This window comes from Octopus bimaculoides, chromosome 14 (assembly GCF_001194135.2).
Source record: "Octopus bimaculoides isolate UCB-OBI-ISO-001 chromosome 14, ASM119413v2, whole genome shotgun sequence".
In the NCBI taxonomy this organism is placed as follows: Eukaryota; Metazoa; Mollusca; class Cephalopoda; order Octopoda; family Octopodidae; genus Octopus; species Octopus bimaculoides.
In genome coordinates, this window is record NC_068994.1 from 22,746,144 (window position 1) to 22,752,643 (window position 6,500).

Consider the following 6,500-nt stretch of genomic DNA (forward strand, 5'->3'; position numbering starts at 1 on the left):
CCCAGTTTAACTTGTCTGTTGATCTAGTATTTCTGACAGCATGGACCTGCGTCTCAAGATGTTCAGTGACTTGCCCAGATTGACCTTAGTTCTTACAACCAACTCATTTTTTTAGAATGGTGCTGACTGCCTCCACTTCCATGGATAGTGACGTCAGTCGCATATGGTAACATGGCTCTCCTGGGTCACAGTTTGAAAGGGATGCCCATCAACCATTCCATCTTCCCACAGCAGTAGCTCAAGAGCCAGCACTTACAGAAGAGGCTGGAGGAGGTAGCCTAGGAACTGTTTTATTTTTACTGCCACATCGGCACTACTATGCATTGCAGCAACGCAACTCTGGAAGTGTACTCCAAATCACTCACTTTCAGGGTGCCTTCTTAGAAGCAAAGGTTAGCCTTGTCAGATGCCATTTACTGATCTAGAGTGATCAGAGCCCCACCAAAATCAGCTTTGTCCCTAACCCTCTCTCTGATGTGTTGCATAAAGTATCAGTTGTCATAGATGGACCTATTTGGAATTGCACGTGTATGTGCTTCTCCACTCATACTTCTAACAGCAAGCATCAACTATTTCACTAACACCTTGTCCAAAATCCTAAGCTTTATGCTTAAAAAAGTTATAGGCCTAAATTTGTCAACAGCATCCCTTTTGTCAGCATCCTTTGCCAACAACATAACCATCCCCGGTTCATTCTCATTCAGCTGCAATTTGCAAGAGATGTCTGTCAAGAGCTCACCAAAACAATCTGACAAAATCATAAAGCATGAGGGGCAAAGCATCCAAATTTGTTGATTTGCATCTTCTGCCAGGAGTCTCTGCATGTCATTGAGATAGAAATTCAAGTCTGCTACCATATCCTGCCCATTATGAACAGTTGAACGAAGTGTTCCTGGAATGCCACACACATTTGCTTGAAATCATGTAACTCACACCAGTTTCACTTAGGCACATCAAACAGCTTCCCACCTCCCTCATGTTTCAACATATGGTTCTGAATCCTGACAATACAGCCTTCATGTTTTATGTTGAAGAAATAGTCAAGAGGTACTATAACTGAGAACGCGAGTTGTGATGCATTTACTAATTGCTTCTCCTGGAAGAATCTACTCCTTAGTGCTAGTTTTTTGCTAAATGCTATCAATTCTGATATAATTGCCCTCTTCAGAATGACCCACCACCAGTTGTTGGTGATTATTCCCATCAGCTACTACTTAACCAATTCATAATATGGTCCCTGCAGTCTTCGCATGCTAATAAGGATACATTCATCTTCCAGTAACTAGTTCCCTGTCTATGGGCCCTACCTAAATCGGCCGGGAAATTCACAAATTTGTGGTTTGTGTAGCTGACCAAATGTTGACATTCTAAACTATTCCTATCCGCTATCCTATCAATTACTCAGTCTGTATACTATTTGGATATCTCACTGTAGTTGATTCATGTCCACACTGGCACATCAGGGAAATCTAGCTGGTAACTGCAGCTAGTTGGAAATTTATGAGCAGGTTTTTGAGTCTTTTGCACCTCTTTCTCCCATACACTAGTTTCATACAGTTCCAGTCCTCACTAGTAGTAGTAGTGACTGGGACATTTTCAGGAAAGCTACATGTTTAAATAAACCAGTTCTGCTGCTATAGAGGTATAGATGGCCTCTAGTTTGAAGCACCTTGTTCACTACTGTTCACATCCAGAAACAATGACTTTCCACCTGAATGCACATATTTCTGAAATAACACTGCCATCCCACAGCATCGTTGGCCAATCCATTACCAAATTTGCATATGCTGGAGCTACCATTATTCCCATTACTGTTCCAAATATTTGTCTTGGCTTCACCAAAATTAAGAGAGTTGTTTTGAGAGTAAACTGAAATCTTTCTAAAAGAAAATTCTTTACCTATATAGTTTCATAATTCTTGAGGACATTTATTTGGCCAAAATTTATTACTTCTATTCCATATTCATCTTGCATATTTATATTCAGGGTAACTGCATTAAATGAAGCTTAAAGAGTTCTTCATACACTGTACATATGAGGTAATTTAACATATCCAAGTCATCTCTTCTGTAAAACTGTATATGTTTACAATACAGTTTCAATAATGTCATAGAAATTATTCAATCGATAGGTTTCACGATGGACCTCCCACTTTTAGTCTTAATTATAAATCATTTGGGCAAAGAACATTTTAGAAAGATGATGATTCTGTGCTGGCATCATTTATAATTTTACTTTTGTGAAATTTTGGTAATCCATAAAAATTACTTGCCTTGCATTTTAAATTGGTTATATAGTATTCTTTATCAGTTAAGACTTTACAGTATAAATTTACTAGGACATTAAAATTTTGTAGTATTTTCTTTTGGTTATAGCATTCTTTTATTCTTTTAGTTGTTTCAGTCATTTGACTGCAGCCATGCTGGAGCACTACCTTGAAAGACTTATTTTTTAAGCCTATTCTATCAGTCTCTTTTGCCAAACTGCTAAGTTACGGGGACGTAAACACACCAACACTGGTTGTCAAGTAGTGATGGGGCAGGAGACAAACAAAGACACACACATATATATATATACACATACACACACACACACACACATATATATATTCACACATCTACATACATACATACATATATATACATATATATATATATATATATATATATATATATATATATATATATATATATATATATATATATATATATGTGTGTGTGTGTGTTTTTTTGCGTGAAAAAACATTCAAGGGAGGTCATTGCCAGTGCCGCTGGAGTGGGTCCTGTGCAGGTGGCATGTAAAAAACACCATTTGAGTATGGCCGTTGCCAGTACCGCCTGACTGGTCTTCGTGTCGGTGGCACATAAAAGCACCCACTACACTCTCGGAATGGTTGGCGTTAGGAAGGGCATCCAGCTGTAGAAACTTTGCCAGATCAGATTGGAGCCTGGTGCAGCCATCTGGTTCACCAGTCCTTAGTCAAATTGTCCAACTCATGCTAGCATGGAAAGTGGATGTTAAACGATGATTATATATATATATACATACATATATATAAGAGTTGTGTTCCACCCACATGTAATAACACACTTTTCACCCACTCTACCCTAAGAAATCAAACTACAACTCCTCTTCTAACTAAATCTTTCTCTTCCTCACATTTTCTCCTCATACATTATGATTGTTTTCCAAATCCCCTTTCTTGCCCTCCCTGACATGTTCACTGTATCACTGCTCCCCACACCCACTCCCTATTTTTCTAACCAGGTTCGACACTCATATTCTTGTTCCTTGTGAGTATACCCTAGCACTACACCATCTCTCTTCTGCTCTCTCTTACACTTTTGCTGTTTCCTGCTCTCTTTCCCTTTGGTCACTCTTTCTCTCTCTCTCTCTCTCTCTCTCTTTCTCTTGTTTTCCTTCTGACTAGTTAACCAAGTATCACCTTTACATCAACACACTTGCTTCTGGCCTCTTTCTGTATCTCTCTCTCTCTCTCTCTCTCTCTCTCTCTCTCTCTCTCTTGCTCTCTCTCTGTAACCATGTACTTCCTCTATAGCAAAACACCTATCTCTGCCTCTCTATTTCTCTGTTACACTCTAAACCTTTCATCATTTGATACTGGATCACCTCCTCTAATGCACCCTGTGTTGTGGCAAGACACCTGCTTCTGTCTCTTTGTCACACTCCAACTTTTATCCTCTGACACAAATGCCCTGTCCCACTCATAATTCCTTGTCTTGTGAGTTACTTGGTTACCCTGCCAGTGTTGGTATCACGTTAAAAGCATCCAGTCCACACTGTAATGTGATTGGCATGTGTAAGGGCATCCAGCAGTAAAAATCTGGCCAAAACTAATTTCACCTGTGATAGTGCCATGTAAAAAGCACTGAGTCCACTCTGCGAAGTGGTTGGTGTTAGGAAGGGCATCCAGTCATAAAATCCCTGCCAAAACAGACACAGTAGCTTTGGGCAGATTTTCTACCTGGCCAGCTCCTGTCAACCGTCCTACCTATGCATGCATGGAAGATTGACATTAAACAATGATGATGGTGATATATATAACAGGCTTCTTTCAGTTTCCTTCTACCAAATCCATTCACAAGGCTCTGGTTGGCCCATGGCTACAGTAGAAGACACTTGCCCAAGGTACCACACAGTAGGACAATATTTTCATAACATTAATTCAAGCATGGATAATGTAACATTTTTACAATATTCTCTATCCTTGTCAGCTTCATTAATAATCTGCTTTTAAACTGTTTTCAATGTATCGATGTTTTCTCATTCTATTATGCCAAAATTAGAAAATATCGAAAATAGTTATATGATCACAGAAATTATTAAGTTCCCAACTCCTACTTTTTGGTGAATAAAATTTACTTTTATATTTGACTGTAAATATATTGCTGTTTTTATCAAATTGTTCCACTTTACATCTTTATTTTCACCAAAAGTTTGAAATATCTTCTTTGATTTCATCAAGGTCCGAATTGCATTGAAGCTGGTGTAAATTTAAGTTCCTTTGTGTGTTCATATATTCTATTAATCTTTTTGAATAAATTTATCATGTCTCTGTTCCTTTCCCTTTGACAGGACCTAAAAAATGGTTTGAATGTTTCGATTGGTTGCCATTTGTCCCATTCATATATTTGTTATTGCGATTACCAGAATTACATTGCCTGTTATAATTATTTCCAAAGTTGTTTCTCCAGTAGTTATTTCCAAAATTCTTTCTTCCATAATTATTTTCAAACATGTCTCTCTTGTAATTATTCTTTCTCCTTGTGAAAACTAATGATCCCTCATTTTAGATTCTTTTCTTCTTGATAACAATTAGTTTTTATTCATTGAGTTATTTGTAAATCCATATGAATGTTAGTTTTTATTAAATTCATTATTTGCACTTCATTTGAACTTTTGGCTGTTGTTTCATTCACATTTTCTAAAGTTTGACTAACATTGTGAGTGTTTTATCATTTACATATAAAACATTATTTGAGGGGGTTCTTTTAATTAATAAGTCCTCCCAAAAATATTCTTTTCAAAATTACTCTCTGTAACTATGAAACCAGAAGTCCTTTTCTTCCATCTTTGGAGTGAAATAATTTCCTCATTTTTACATTCTTTCCATAGTTTACAGATTTTTTTTTTAAGTGTCCCTTCTGCGATCTTGAAGAATTCAATAAACATTTATTCTTCAATTGTCTTATATTTCTCTTTGTTAGTGGCTACCTTTAATCATAGTAGTAGTTCTACTTCTCTTCTGAATTTTCTTGGTTCATCTTTCATTGGTTTCAGTTGGAGTCTTCTTGAAAGAATTCTGTGTCAAATTAATTCATTTCCCATTTGTGTCAGCTTTATTACTGATCTTGACTCTATTCCATTTCAGATGTGTCCAATGTGATTTTTAAACAAAATTATGACCAAGGAATATTTTCAACGCTTATATCGCTGATTGTTTTTTTTTGTTTGTTTTTTTGTTCTAGAACAGTTTGATTCATAAATACAGCTCATAGAATTTTGCAACAAATTCTGCCGAACCTGCTTGAAATTTATCCTCCTTTCATCTTCATTAACTTCTCTGACAACACAGTCTAGCATATCAACTTTCTCGGCTATTATTGAGTTTCAAACTAATTCCCTTCAGTTCTTTTAAAACATTTGTTTTTGGAAGCATTTTCTTTCACTCTTGTGGTAATTAATACAGAAAAAAAGTTTCAAACATGCCTCACAAATCAAGAGATATGGAAAATCTATACATACAAAACACAGGATGTGTGTCTGTGTGTGTGTTTGTCATGTTGTTAAAACTCAAGACCTACCCAACCGATTTTGATGAAATTTTACGCATGCATTACACAAGCTCCATGGAATGTCATGGGACAAAACAATTTTCAACTTCTTGTCTAATGTAGGCGCAGGGGCAGATAAACTGCATTTTTAAAGCAATTTCACAGCATTAAGGCCTGTAACTTGGAAAGTGTCCACTTGCTTTCCTCCAAATTTGCAACAAACATCAATCAGGCTCCTTGAATTGCTGCTGACTTAAAAAACTGTCCGACGCTGACTATGGGCCCCCCAAAAATGCAGATTAATCAGATTTGAGTATACTGCACTGGGTTTTATCTTTGTTTTAGGCCATTTTCCAACGATAAAATACTGATACTACTTATGCATTATAAGTAGCATATAACATTTCATGAAAACCTTTTTGTCTAATTTGGCAGAGGAAATGCGAAGAACATTAAAATTTTTGTCAGTGCCCTGTTGATACTTCATGTTACCATCCTGTGCACCACTAGGTCATGCACGTGTGTGTGCGGCTGGGTAAAGGCACAACAAACCCATTCATCCATTCTCCAGAAGTGCCCTGTTGATGTTTCACATTTCCAATCCTGCACTACACAGCACGGCCCAACAGCATGTCTGCTTTCTATGTCATCCATGTCTGAACTATACAAGGCAAAATGTTCATACAAAAAAAAAAAAAAAACTTG